Below are 16,263 nucleotides of genomic sequence, written 5' to 3' on the forward strand. Positions count from 1 at the left end.
TCAATGCAAAGGTAAAAACCACATGACCTAGTCCAGTTAAATATTTCACTATCAACAATAATGAGTTTACAATTGTTTTCCCTAGAGAAATATCTAGAGGTTATCACCACATCAAGAATACATGCATTTTTGGATTAAACATAAATTCATCACCCTAAAGTGGATTCCAACAAGAATAAAGAAAGATCTCACCAAGTAGGTATTAGCAACCAAGCGACTGGAGAGGAATTCCAATGATCGACACCAGCCAATACGTAGCACTTGTTGTCAGGAGCAACATACTAAAATTGCATCAAGATCGGATCACAAACGACCTTCAATCTCTGACGGATACAATTAAGAAAAAACCTTTTTATTTTCTTTTCTCTCTCCCCCTCACGACACCGCACTCCTCTTTCTTTTTCTTCTTTTTCTTTTTTGTCTCTTTTTCTCACCAAGGACACGCACTATGCGTTCCTTATATGTAGCAAACAAAGGGTTTTAACCCTTTTGTTTGTCCACGTGGGTTGGTCCCCACATAAGAGGGATCACCCTATACCAGTGTTGGGTTGTCTTGGATCTCTCTCAACCCCAAAAGCTAGCTCATGAGGTAAGGTTTTTCCTCATACTTATAAACTAACCACCAACCCCTTCCACAACTAATGTGGGATAACCACAACAATCTCCCACTCACACATCGGCCCTGGGTTAGAGCAACGACAACCCGTTTCTCCCGTGGACTGTTGGGCCAAGACTTGTTGGTAAACCTGGGCTTTGATACCAGTGTTGGGTGGTCTTGGGGGTCTTTCTCAATCCCAAATGCTAGCTCAAGAGGTGAGGCTTTTCCCCACACTTATAAACTGACCACTAGCCCCTTCTACAACCGATGTGGGATAACCCCAACAATAGGCTGATGGAGCAAATTAGAGCCTTATCCGATCAAATTGCCGCCATCGAAGTTGCTAACGATCGTCGCTGTCAACCAACTTCCCGTTTTGTGGATGAGGATGACACGGTTACCTTTAGTTGGGTGCGATCTCAACAGAAGAAGATATGGTTTGACACGCAGAGTCCACGACAGGCCAACTTGACCGTTATTCGTGATCCTCAAATCCATCTACCAAATCCATCTTATGTGGAGAAGGAAGATGAATTTGTTGATGAAGAGTTCCAAGAATACGAGTTCATTGACGAGTAGTTCAAACATGGAGATGTTCATGAAGATGTTGAAGATCCTTCACAAGGATTCATGGATTGAGATTCTCCACCAACCTATGATAGTGATATCAACGATGAAGCTCTTATGAGAAGTTCTTTGTCCTATGATCACGAGGAAGAATCTGTAGTAGATTGGGACATCTATCCCGAAGAAGAGGAATTATTGGAAAAGGTAAATCTCTCAGATAATATTGAAAATTTTGTTGATGAGAGTTCTATACATCATGTGCTTGATGAGCCCTAAAAGTGAAGTCTTTGATTTGGATGTTAATAAAGTTGATTTCCTTGGGGTAGAAAATATTTTATCAAATTCTCTTGATGTTAAGGTTTTTGATGATTTTTATGCGGTGAAGAATTTTATATTTAAAAGGAAGGAGATCATTGATTCCTTTTGGGAGATATTCATGGTGTATGAATGGGAGAACATGTATGATTGTCCTGTGAAGCCAAAGTTCTTTGAATATAGTGTGAAAAGTTTTCAAGTTGATAATCATAGTCTTGTGGTGAGTAGTGAAGTATTATTTACTGTAGAATATTGCATTGTTTTGCTTTTGAAGAGAAAGGAATGGAAGAGATTGATTGGGCTTCCGAAGGATCGAGGCAAGAACTATCAGAATTCAAAGACGAATTCTCTCCAACTCGGTGAGAATGATGCAAGACAGTTTTACCCATTTTGGTTAAATTCGCACCTGAAGAGTTTTACTAAAAAGATTGTATCTTGAGTTTCGGATATCGGATTTGAGCTTGAAATAAGAGATAAATTATAAGAACTAAAGATATATACTCTAATATCATATTAAATTTAATAGGTAGCTTACTTTCTTTTTTTTTTCTTTTTTTTTTTTTTATCATGCTGTCGTATTTGGGCCCAGTGCCTTCAAATATTTATCACATGTCCGCCGATAGCATTTTCCACCAGCCAAATAATTTCTTTTTTCGCAAATTGTCTCTTGTCACTTGAAAGCAACACTTTACACTTCATTCAAGGATAAGGTCTGAGAATTTTGGTCTGTTTGACACACCACTAGCGTCCCATCATATTCAACTTCATCAATTTCTTTCTTTTATTTATTATTAACTATTTCTCGTTAAATAAATGTTATATGTAACATGCATGTGATATTGTGATGTGAGTTGAGCCCACTAAAACACGTATCTTCGTCGTTGACGTACGTAGTTAACCAAGCTGAAAGACGGACTCGCAATGGGGCACGCATTCAACCACGGGATCGTCGACGGGACCTCCACGTGGCACTTCATGAGATCATGGGAAGTTCGACATCTCGCTCCCCGCGGACACACTCGCTTCATCCAATGGCGACGCAAAGCCGGCTCCACAACTCAGGGAGAAGATCTTCAGCTTCTCCGAGGCTGCCATCGACAAGATCAAGTCAAAAGTCAACGCAAATCCTCCCTCCTCATCGGACAGCTCGAAACCATTCTCCACATTCCAATCACTCTCCGTCCATATCTGGCGTCATGTAACCCATGCACGTAAACTGAACCCCGAAGACCACACCGTGTTCACCGTCTTTGCAGATTGCCGGAAGCGGGTTGAGCCGCTGATGCCGAAGAGCTACTTCGGGAACCTAATCCAAGCAGTGTTCACTGTCACGACAGCCGGGTTGTTATCGGCGAACCCGGCAGAGTTTGGTGCGGCAATGATTCAGAAATCAATAGAAATGCAAGACGCCAAGGCCATCGAGGAGCGCAACAAAGAGTGGGAGAGGTCACCGAAGATGTTCCAGTTTAAGGACGCCGGAGTGAACCCCGTGAGGCCGTGATGGTGGGGAGCTCACCGAGGTTCACGGCGTACGGGGTGGATTTCGGGTGGGGGAAGGCGGAGAGTGTGACTCACACGTACGTACATGGGTTTGATGGGATGGTGTACTTGTTGCAGGGGAAGAGTGGTGGGAGGATCATCAATGTGGAGATTAGGTTGGATGCAGCAACTATGGAGAGGCTTGAGAAGGACAAGGAGTTTCTTATGGAGTTCTAATTAATTTTTCATGTATTTGGATGCAATCATGCAAGAAGAAGATCGAACAACAACAACATACGTACGTACGTACTAAGCTAGGGCTAGTCGGCTAGAGTGTTTAGGAAATTGTAATTTCACTAATTTGAGCTTAGAATAGCAGACTAATAAACATACAACTTTAATAACATTCATGTAATTGTAATTTCATTAATGCACCTACCCAAGTGTTATCACCAACGCTCACCACCTTATGGTACGTACTTCCTTTTGGTAACACGGAATTGCAACAATATGGTCATATGTGAGAGCATTCCATTTGATTTTTTAAAAAAAAAAAATTTAAAATAAAACTACTTTTTACTTCCATATCTAAATATAATTTACAATATTTTCCCTTATTTTTCCTTATATGAATTAAAAATTCTTTCTTTACAAAATATAAGTTCCTGCTTATACTTTCAAAATGTTTACAAAATTTCAACACAATCCCAATGAAAAATAAAGAGATGAGAGAGGAGAGAGGAGAGATAAAAAATTTGTATTAAAATAATGCATATGGAGGCTAAAGGGAAGTTATTTTGGTTCTCTACATATTGGGTAGAACGGTAACTTTCTCAATGCTTAGGAAACATAAAAAAAAAAAAAAAAAAAAAAAAAAACAAACAAACAAACAAAGGGGTGGACGTAGCCACCTCATGGGCCACCCCCATTAGCTAAGGATCATGCATATAGAAGTATACGCAACGGAAAGCAATTCCAAATATTTTTAACTTAAAGAAAATAAGGTTAGATTTAAAATTAAAAACACAATTTAGTGTTACTTATATGAAAATTCAGCATCTTCTAGGCATGTTGGGATATATAATTTTGCTTGAAATCCTTCTTGCATGTTTGACGACGAAGAGCAAGTTGGCTTCCAGTTGTTGAGGAATTAATTCAGACTTCAAATCGTATCCTTGATAACTGAAAATGAGTGAGTGTGGACTCACAAACTATTCTCAATTTCTTAAATTTATTAGCTAGAAGCATAAACTTGAAAATATATATGTATTTTTTTCTCTTGTATATTTCTCACAACTCTTATGCACTCACAAGTACGCATTATGCTACTCTAGGGTAATCTATTTATAGATTCAGGTTTACTTGGAAAGGTGGGCAAAAAGAATTCTAGAATCCTAGAATTCTATGGGCCTATGGCTAGGTTTAACCCTAACCCTTTTCCTTGAATCCCAATGCTTGGGCTTGGCCTTTATCCAATTGGTCCAATATTAATCTTTTAACTCTACTTAAGCCCTCAAGAATTAAATCTATGAGCCCAAATCTCTTTTAATTGCTTAAACCTCTATGAATTAAATTCCTAAGCCCAATCAACTCCAAATAACAAGCCACATAAGAATTAAATTCCTTGGCCCAATTTTTATGACATAAAACAACTCAAATAAAGAAATACATAACTGAGGCCCAAAACTAAATAGTTAATTTACATTAACTCAAAGAGGGACCTAAAGGGAAAAATACAATCATCTCCAATAGGCATGTAACACTTGTCGTCCATGACTTGTCACACTATGCTATTAATCACAATTGATTCCACTAAACAAATGTGACTTCACTCTAATTTGTATTTTTGAATTAATCAATTAATCCCCGTGACGTACCTATTTACTACATATTACCCCTCCATTGAATTTTCCGTAGTCGAATCAAAGACAATAAACTGTTACTTTATTCACTACCTCTTATATTTGAGTACCCGATTTACTTACATGATTATCCTTTTGTACTCTATGAGACTCCACCTCACTATGTACACAAAAGTTTCAACAAATCCAACTGAAACACTCAGGCCCAAGCTTTAAAATAATCTTTCCCATTAAATCTACATAAAAGAGAATATTCTTTATCAATTTGTTCCTGACAAAGGACTTTGACTTCTTCTTGAAGATGATGTACTCATAATGCTACATGCTTTCACCCAATGAATTGAGATGTTGATTGTAGGAAGATCTCACTTATTGAAGCATCAAAGTAACCCACACTTTACATTTGAATTCATGATCTTATCAGGATTTAGAGTAACTGTCAAATAAGTCATTGTGCACGTACATCATGCTTATTACAGTATTAAAAGAATGAATACTCACAATCTCACATGGTTTGTTCGATGTATGGCACTATCTTGCTCTTATACCAACATATCAATCCGAAACCCACTTCTTCTTCGAATCAAGACAAATCGTTAAGGTGGACATTTTATAGCCTAGATGGATTTTCCAATTCTATTTACAACTACAAACAATGATTTTATAAGTTATAAGGACCGATGACTAGGATCTTCTGTGTGAAAGTTCATTTACTTATATCATAGTCAAATACAATGTAACTTAAGAACCTTATGTACATTATATGGTAGAACAATATACAATCTGTTAGTTTTTGTTGTTTGGCGAATTCGGTGATGAAATGGAAGTTTGAAAGCACCAAGTTCCACTCCTTGCCAAGGCTATCCGAACAGCAAGACAGCTTGTTCGGATAGCAATTCCAGAAAGCATACAAGCTAGTTTTGCCAAGGCTATCCGAACAACAAGACAGCCTGTCTGGACAGCAATTGCAGAAAGCATTATTTTTCCCCTAACGCAGGCCCTGTCTTGACAAGCTCTTCCCTTGTCTGGACACCACATACTTTGTTTTTAAACGTGTAAAGTGTGTGACGTGTCTAGATTTTTTGGGGGCTCATATAAATACATCTCTTTCGGAAGAGAGTGGTACGAAATTGGTGGCTAGGTTTCGTGAGAGGATGTGCTGAGAGAGAATATTTGTTGAGAGCCAAATTGTTCCTCGTAGAGGATTTTGTTAGTTTGATTGTTCGCTTTATTGAGAAGTCTATCGGAAGGATCCGGTAACAGAGAATCACGTTGAAGAAGATTGTGAGTAAAGAGACGAGTTGTAGGCTTGTCGATTTTACAGAGCCAAAGGGTTGTAAGTGTTCCTAGTGTCTATAATCTTTAAATCATCTTTTGATAGTGATTTCTTGAGTTTGGCTTCCTTGGAGAGGCTTTACTTTTTGAACGTTTTCTAAAAGGTTTCCTCTTCATCACCAAAATCCATGTGTTTGATTTTTCATATTTTGGTGATTGTTTACTTAGATTTAAATGTCCTTTAATTTCGCATAAACTGTGATATTTGACCTGTGAAGCATTTTTCAATTGGTATCGAAGTGGGTTCACTCTGTTTGGATTAAAGTCCTAAGTGAGATCTTTTGACTCCTTGTTTGCTATGAATACTTCTCAAAGGGGATATGAACTTATAAACTCCTTCAACAATTTGTTGGAAAAAAGTCAGGTTTTTGAGACATAAATACACAAATTGTTTGGAGGGTTTCCAAGATCTTGAACATGTGAAAGAATCTTTAGTAACTAAATTGTCTAAATCACATGTCTTAATTGATTCTTGAAGATCTGAAAATCATGTTCTAGTTTCTAAAGTTCATTTGTTAGATAATAAATTAAAAGAGTTAGAAACTCAATTGGAAAAATTCTCTAGCAATTCCCTTGGGAAAATAATGCATACTCACAACTCTGATGGTGATAATTCTGGGATTCCTATGATTGTTGATAATGTTGGTAGCTCTACTTGACATACTTCTAAATCTGACATAAATACCTTGCATGTTAAGCCTGTGAATGTTAAAAAATTCAAGGCTAATATAGTCTATTTGGATAGGGGCAAAACTTCTTGTTTGAATAAGTGTATTGAGCCAAAATCCAAGATTTCTTCTAAGAAACAAACTGAGGCTAAGTTTGTTCCTACCTGCCACCATTGTGGGATTATTGGTCACATCAGACCAAACTGTTTTTAGTTTAAATCCCAAAGACTTTGGAAAAACTCGGTTTCTCCTAAGAAAGAAAAATGTGATATAGAGTCGTGTTTACCTAGATAAAAGTCTAAATATATCCCTCCTCATAAAAGACTACATTCTCAAAGGTTTGTCCCCACCTATCATCATTGTGGCAAAGTTGATCATATTCGACCAAATTGTTTTAAATTGAAACTTTATGTGCATATAAATGAAAATTCCTATTCTAGAAAAGAAAGTGAGAGTTTGGTCATAATGACGAAAGAAGTGCTATCTAGGCTAGATAAGTTTGAGCAAAGTCTAGACCTAAGATTTCTCAAGTGTAGGTCAGGAAAGATGATACCATTCACCCCTTGAGGGAGAGTGGTGGTGATCTCACCTGATGTTAGGTGAGTCACTCACGTGCCTAGGATTGGTTGTCATGCATTCTTATGAATATACTAGAGCATGTTGTTTTATTTTACTTTGTTTTGTTATTTTTAGTTTTTCACTGTGTCAAACTTGTGCAAATTATTTTATAAAGAGAAATGTATAGGATGAGAGTAGCTAGGCCCTCGTATGTTAAGGTTTGACTTTTGATTTGAAATACTTGTCAAAACCTCATGGTGGTGAAACTTTTTCCTCATTTTGTAAGTTGCTAATTTTTGTCTTTGAATGGCTTACACACACATCACAAAACCTTGGATTGAATGGAACATTTTTTCTTTGCTTGGGTTAAGTAATATGAGTTTCTTGCCATTTCTAGCCTCATGAATATTTTGCATATTTTGAGCATGTTTGGGATATTCATTGTTGCAATACATGAGTCGTTGATGTGTTTATCATGTGTGTTCATTTGACGTTTGAGTGGGAAAAACCTATTTTTTTTTCTTCACCAGTTTCTTGTTGATAAATGAGTTATACATTGAGGGGGAGTTTGTGTTGATGTGCCGCCATGACCTGCATTAAACTTCATGCATTTTTCATTTATATGTGATCATGAGTTCTTCTTGTGTTATTCCTGTTCCACATATGCCTTGATATATTTTATGAACTGTTTCAAGAAACATAAAGACTTTTTGTCATTCTGTGACAAAAAGGAGGAGTAAATATGTAGAGATGATGGGATGGCTCGGCATATTGGTTTTGTCACCGAATTGCCAAAATGGGGAGTTTGTTAGTTCTTGTTATTTGGCGAATTCGGGGATGAAATGGAAGTTCGAAAACACCAAGTTCCACTCCTTGCCGAGGCTGTCTGGACAACAAGATAGCTTGTCTGGATAGCATTTCCAACAAGCATTATTTTTCCCCTAACGCAGGCCTTGTCCAGACAGGCTCTTCCCTTGTTCGGACACCACGCATCAGATTTTGTTTTTAAACGTGTGTAAAGTGTGTGACGTGTCTAGGTTTTTAAGGGGCTTGTATAAATATATCTCTTTTGGAAGAGAGATGTACGAAATTGGTGGCTAGATTTCGTGAGAGGCTGTGCTGAGAGAGAATATTTGTTGAGAGCAAATTGTTCCTTGTAGAGGATTTTGTTAGTTTGATTGTGTGCTTCATTGAGAAGTTTATCGGAAGGATCCGATAAAGGAGAGTCACGTTGAAGAAGATTGTGAGCAAGGAGACTAGTTTTAGGCTTGTCAATCTTACAGAGCCAAGGTCTTGCAAAGAGTTGTAAATGTTCTTAGTGTCTGTAATTTCTGGATAATCTTTTGATAGTAATTTTCTGGGTTTGGCTACCCCAGAGAGGTTTTATTTTTAGAATGTTTTCTAAAATCTTTCCTCTTCGTCACCAAAATCTTTGTGTTTGATTTTTCATATTTTCATGATTGTTTGCTTAGATTTAAATATCCGTTAATTCCACATAAATTGTGATATTTTACCTGTTAAGCATTTTTCACAATCACATACAAGAAATGCTACATTTACCAAATTTGGTAAGTGTAGCATTTTTCATAACATATATATATACACACACACGTGTAAAACATCAATATCACATATATAAATATATACATGTAAGACATCAATATATATGTCCAATGTTCAATAATAAAATCAAGAAGAAACATAATTATTAAATTATAACCAAACTATCATCCAACCAATTGGAATTTTGGACACTACTCCCAACAAAGCACTCATGATTGCCACTATGAAATTCATGAATTATGGCCACAGTTAGTGGCATGTTAGACCTTAAATATATATGATCCTTGTAAAAGAATGCTTGATTTATAACTCCATGGACCAAGAGCTTCTCCATCTTCAATGCATTTAACCACCTCGGGTTCCCTTGCTACTTCTTCTTTAATTGGCTTGATCTAGGGGTGGAACTAGGATTTGTTATGTGGGGGAGACGATTTTTTTTTTTTTTTTTTTTTTTGGGGAGATGACCAAGTTATATAAATACAAAACCACATAGATACATATAATCTCTTTATATGTGTTTGTGCGTGTTTATATAAAATAAAGCATAGAAGTCTTACATTTAACTCATATCATAGTAAATACACAATAGTATAAACAACAAGCAAAATGGCTTAGGAAAAGAAAAAAACTAGCAAAATAGACTAAACACAATCTATAAGGTATGAGAAAAATATATCTTTGAGTGTAAACTTTTTTTCCTAACAATCACCCAAAGCCCAAATAGCAACAATATGAGGGTACCCAAAAAAACTTGGATGAAGTTTATGGTAGATTGTCAATCCAGTACTTCTCTCTTTGATTGCTGATACACAGCTTAAATGAATTTCGACTAATAATTAATTTGTTCATCTCCTGTGTATGCTCTTTCGTCCTCTCCGCGCCTTCCTTCATGACTTCTTTCACTTCATCGGTCATGTCTCCATCACCAGGCTCGATCACTGGCATCCCTATGCATGTGCCTTGAGTCGAAACAATGATTTAGTACTAAAAAGACCAAAGACAGTCTTCAAGGCCTTTTGCTTGACTTTGTCGTCATGTAAATTCAGCTTCAGTACAAGCTTCTGCAACCACAAATCAATCTATGTACACCAACAGATCTGGTTTAGATTCTTAACCAAACTCTTTAGATATTCAAACAAAGCTGATATTCTAAATCTGAACAAACAAAAATCTTTAGAAATCCAAACACGATCAAATGTTGAATATTGGCCACCCCCATGGCCAAATGAGGTGGCCAGTCACCCCCCAAATGGCCAAGGGGGTAGTTACGGCCACCTCCAAACTTTTTTACCTTTTTTTATTATTTTATTATTTTTTTCTTTTTTATTTCTTTTATTTTTTAATAATTTAATTAAATATAATTTTATAAAAAATTGGTATTTTTAATTAATTAATTATATGGACACATATCGACTCGTGACTGGTGTTGACGTGGCGTTTCGTCAAATTTTGGACTGAATTTTGATGGAGGGACCATCTTCATCTTTAGGCCAACCAGAAGGACGTCCTATGATAAAAAGTAAATCCTAGAGGTCAAAAAATAAAGAAGTTAAATCACATGGGTGAATAAAGTATTTAACCCTTTACATTACTAGGTGTAAGGTATTTTAAGTAATTTTATAAGTGATTAAGATGATAAACTATTTAAAATACATTACGTTAGTCAATGTAAAATGAGTATAAATACTCTTGTTATAAATTTTAATAATGAATATTTTGAATAGGTTTTGATATTAAATTGATCACCTCTCATGTATAGAAAATTAAAAATTAGAAGAAGAAAAAAAATCCATATAATTTCATTTTAAGATATGAACTTGATAAAATTTTCTATAACTAGTAATGTTCGAACATTACTATTCAACTAGTTCTAGAAAATGACTCAGAAAAACCCCATGAAGACCAAATGTATATAATAAATAAACATATATACCATCAAAGTGGTGACCTTAAAAGAAAGGGGAAAATACATTTTACCCCATGAACTATCCACCTATTTGCACTTTTAACTCCAATGTTTAAAAAGTGACACTTTACCTCTCCAAACTTCCAAATTGTTGCAATTCAACCATTTTGACTTTTTTTTTTCCCAAAATGCCCCCATCCCAAGCTAAATAAAAATTAGAAAATTAGAAAATTAAAAATTAAGGGGTAGCCGGCCGCCCCAGTTGGGCCTGGGGGTGGCTTCGGCCACCCCAGACTGGCAACTCCTTAATTTTTAATTTTTAATTTTTTTAACTTGGAATGGGGGCGTTTTGGAAGAAAAAAAATCAGAATGGTCGAATTGCAACAATTTGAAAGTTTGGGAGGGGGGTAAAGTGTCACTTTTTAAACATTGTGATTAAATGTGCAAATTGATGAATAGTTCAGGAAAGTAAAGTGTCCCTAAAAGAAATTTAGGCTCTCAATGGGTCATGATTTTGAAAATATTTTTGTACCTTTTTCGACCAAAAGTACTATGTTAAAACTTTTAGAAAGTGTTTTGGCTGCGACGGAAAAGCTACTACACGGATTTAGTAAGGTATCAAAGCTATTTGACTAATGCCAATTATTGATCCTATGAAATTTATTTATTTATTTATTTTTTTCATGGATGGAATGTCAAATGGGATGGATATGACAAGCAATTCAAAAATGCAGGAGATCATTAGAATCTGCGGTATCATGGAGAAATGATGTTATTGTGGCAAAAAATATGCCAGAAAGCATGATTATATTCTTAATTCCAACCAGAATATAGGTATCGGAAATTGCCATTGTTGTCCAAGATGCAAGTTTTAATGTATTGCAAATTACTTTGGATTAGATTGGTTGCTCCAGCTTTAGAAGCATTATATTGAATTGTAAATGTCTATTTTTGTTTTGTCTGCATAGCAATTTGTACATTGAGTACAGTCTTGGTTTTTTATTTTTTTTTAAGTATCCACTGCATGATGTTTAGTTAGAGTTTGAATGGCAAATTTCAGCTTCTATAGGTTCATTTGTTTTCTAAAATATCCACTACATGATGTTTGCTTATTATCATTGCTAAATATTTCATTTCAATTAAGTAAATACTGTGTTTGTGTGTATATTTATTCAACTAAATCAAACCCTACTTCTTCTTTTTTTGGTGTTTGTGGTTCATGGGAAAGTGTAAGAAAGAGAAGATGACAATAATGTCTTGTGTTTTAGGGGATTGTCTGCTTATTATGGATTGTGTTTTGGGGTCTATTTGGTTTCTAACTTCTTGGTGTAGAAGAAAGAAGAATTATGTTGAATATTGTAATCCATGTTTGAATATATAATTTAGTGTGCAGATTGTGTTCTGGGTTTTGTTGAATCTTGTTCTCTATGTGTTGTGCCAAATACCCACCTAAATTAATAGGCAAATACTTAGTACATTTTACTTGCAAGTGCACGAGATCAAAACGATAGTATAGGGTGCAAGTACGAGATTATTCCTACGAGGATTATTGAGTTTGCTTAGAATTGACTTTCTAAATTAAATATCAAGATTTGTCACAAAATTGATATAATGAAAAAATAAATAAAGATAAATGAAAAGATAAGGTTTTGATATTCACCACTAATCATACTCAAATAATAGAACAATATGCCAAAGTTTCAATCATATCAAGATTATTTAATGTTTGTCAACCTAAGGGCATGGGTGTATACTCCATAAGCTATTAATCTCCCTAAGCAACGAATTAGGCATGAGTGTCTACTCTAATTTTTTTCTTTCTCAAATGATTTAGCATTGGTGTCTACAAAGTTGGTCTTTAAGAAAGCATAAATCTATGAAAATCAACAAACACATGAAGTCTATGGCATGGGTGTCTATTCCCGATTCCCAATGTTGATTAATCCAAGAACCTGTGATGGGGTTCTAAGCCCAAAACTCGGTCATCCAAATTGACTTAAATAACAAATCCATACCACATGCATATGTTGATTAGGCACATTCACATGAGAAATTCAATAAAGCAGGAAAAAATCAAGTTAAGCAACACAATATGATTGTAGCAAAGGCGCCAATATTGAAATATTAAAGAGATATGATTAGGGCTTCAATCTAGCCCTACAAAAGTATTTAGTTGCACGTAATTAAAATAAAAGGAAAAGAAAGAACCGAAAACAACTCCTAAAAGTAGCCTCCAAATTCTCCTCCAAAGCTTCTCCCCCTTTGTAAGAGGCTTAGAGGTCTATTTATAAGCTTAGAAAAACCCTAGAAGCCCCTAGAAACCTTAGTAAAATTGGAGGTCTAAGTCCTAGTTCAATTAGGACTTTGAAAACCTAGATGATATGGAAAAAGGATCTTTTTGAAACTGGGTGCTTAGGTGCGCTTAATCGCAAGGTCGGGCGCTCGATCACAGTTGTGTGATCGATCTTCTGTGTTAGGCGCTTGAGCGCATAAGCGCTCAATCCAACTTTTCCCAATTTCGCCTATTATACTCAAAATTTCCGGAGATGCTTCCTTTTCTTCCATGACCTACAAAAACACAAAAAACACAAAAATAAAATAAAATAGCACAAAATAACAAAGCTAAGAAATTAACAAGTATAAATTAAGGGGCTAAAATTTGAATATTTTAGCACATAACAGTATGAGATAGGGAAAATTTTTCTATATGAATATTGGGGTGTCCTTTTTAATGGACACTTTGTTTGGTTTCTTTTCTTTTTTTGTTTGGCAGTGTTTGGCTAGGCTCCACAGAAGGTGGCTATCGGCGGCAATGTTTGGCTAGGAGGTGGGAGTTGTTTAGGCGTTGGTTAATGGGGTTGGCATTGAACTAGAAAAGTGATATTGGGTTGGATCAAGTGTTTTTATTTTCATTGTATTTAGTATTTGTTGTGCAAATATCTACCTAAATTAATAGGCAAATAATTGTACGTTTAACTCGCAAGTGTACAAGGTCAAAGCAGTAGCATAGAGTGCAAGTATGAGATCGTTCCCACGAAGATTGTTAAATTTTGCTTAAAAAAAATTTCGTAAGTAAAACAAACAAAGATTGATTTTGAGTTGATAATAATAAAAGGTAAGGCATTGATATCCACCACTAATCATACTTAGATAATATAACAATATGCTAATGATCCAATCATATTATGAACACTTAATGTTTGCCAACGTAAGGATATGGGTGTCTACTCCTAAAGCTTTTGATTTCCCTAAGTAATGAATTAGGCACATGTGTCTACTCTAATTATTTTCTTTCTTAAAGGATTTAGCATGAGTGTCTACTAAGTTGTTCTTTAAGAAAACATAAATCTGTGGAAATCGACAAACACATGAGGCCTAGGGCATAGGTGTTTACTCCCGGTTCCCCATGTTGATTAACCCAAGAACTCGGTGTGGATTTCTTTTGTTACTCTTATTAAACCCAAGACTCAATCATTCAAATTGATTTAATTAACTAGTCCATACTACATGCATATGTTAATCAGACAAACACATATGAGGAATTCAATAAAATAGGAATTAATCAAGTTAAGCAACACAATATTATTATCACAAAGGCGCCAATATTGAAATACTAAATAAACATAATTAGGGCTTCAATCTAGCCCTACTAAGTAGTTTAGTTATACATAAGTTTGATGTTAAACATCTTCATAGAATAAAATAGAAAGGAAAAGAATAAACCCGAAACTTGAACTTGAAGAGCTCCAATTCTTCTTCTTGGAAATTGTCTGTCTATTCTAAAGATTTAAGGGTCTATTTATAGGCCTTAGGAACACTCTAGAAACCCTAAAAATTGTAGGGTTTGAGCCATAGTTTGCACAAGGCTTCAAAACCCTAAAAGAAAACACTTTATAGAATAAGGCTGAGGCTCACTTGCTCCTCACGTATGAGTGCGCTCGATCGCATCCCATGTGCGATCGATCGTAGGACTATGATCGATCTTCTGTGGTGGGCACTTGATCACGATTGAGGCTGCTTCTTGGGTGCACAAGCGCACCCCTTGCGCTTGTCTGGTCCTTGCTTGTAGTGCGCTCGATCACAACTTCACTGTGATCGATCGCACTACCAGAGCCTCCAACTTTTCTCAAAATTGCTCTTTAAGCCCAATATTTCCATATTTGCTTCATTTTCTTCCAAAAACCTATAAAACTAGGAAAATACAAAAATGAAATAAAATTGTACAAACTAACAAAACTAAAGAATTAACATATATAAGTTAATGGCTAAAATATGAATATTTTGGCGCTTAACAATACTCAAATCTGATGTGTCAAGTGTTTATTTGGTGCTGTAAAAGGAGGGTTTTGCAGCATGATCGGATTAAAGGTTTTCCCAAATTACAAATCCGAAAAAATAATTTCAAAAATATTATATATATATAAAGGAAGGCGGATGCAGATACATCCGCATTCACACTCCCTAAAACCGCTATCCGCATCCACATTTGCGGATATTAGTTTTTTCTATCTACTTCCGCATATGCGGATAGCGGGTAGCAATTAGCGGATAACTGCGGATAGCAGATGCTGGCGGTTATTATCCACCCTCAACTTCACCATAATGAGAATACCAGGAGAGCGCCTAATATTTACCAATTTCAAATATTGACCTAGAAATAAATAGTCTCAATTAGGTTCGGCAATTTAATCTGCAACCCACGAACATCACAAGTAGTTTAAGGGTTTGGATTTTTTTTAAACGGGTCAACTCGTTTAATAAATGTGTCACATCGATCAACCCTTGATCCATTTATATAATTTTTTTGAAAAAATAAAAATAAAAAAATTTAAGTTCAACTCTCAATTTCATAAAACAAGTGTGACCTTTTAGCTAAGTGTTTGTTTGTGTGTAGCATTGCAATTTCATAGAGAAAAAGTGCGATTTTAAATCAAATCACAAAAAATATATTGTTTGGGATTGCGTTTTAAAAAATTGCAATTTGAAAACGTAGAACCTATTGCCGGTAAATATGTTCTTTTTTGAAAACGTACAATTTTAAAGACTAAATTGCAATTTTAAAGGCCAAAACGTGATTTTGCAAAATGTTTAACTATACTTTTAAAAATCATGTTTTTAAATCGCTATTTTAAAATCGCACATTTTAAAATTGGAAACCCAAACAGACTCTTAATATCTGAGTGGGTTATTGGTCTTAAATGGATGTCAATTGACTTAGAAGTATTTTCTAGTGTTTTCTGAGTTTTTTTTTTTTTTTTTTTTTTTTGTTTTTTCACATGTGAAGGTATGTTTGAAATTACGTTAGAGTGTTTAAAAACTTGATAACCATATATATAGGGATAAATGCAAAATTCGTTCTTGTGGTGTGCCTAAATTACAAATCATTTCATGTGGTATAAAAAATAATTTATA

General features: G+C 35.3%; 1 pseudogene; it reads left to right on the top strand.

The window, feature by feature from the left end:
- The first annotated feature begins 865 nt into the window (after window positions 1-865).
- LOC132185388 (BAHD acyltransferase DCR-like) lies at window positions 866-3,196 on the top strand (annotated as a pseudogene).
- Window positions 3,197-16,263: the final 13,067 nt, after the last annotated feature.

The sequence above is a fragment of the Corylus avellana genome, chromosome ca6, assembly GCF_901000735.1.
Source record: "Corylus avellana chromosome ca6, CavTom2PMs-1.0".
Lineage (NCBI taxonomy): Eukaryota > Viridiplantae > Streptophyta > Magnoliopsida > Fagales > Betulaceae > Corylus > Corylus avellana.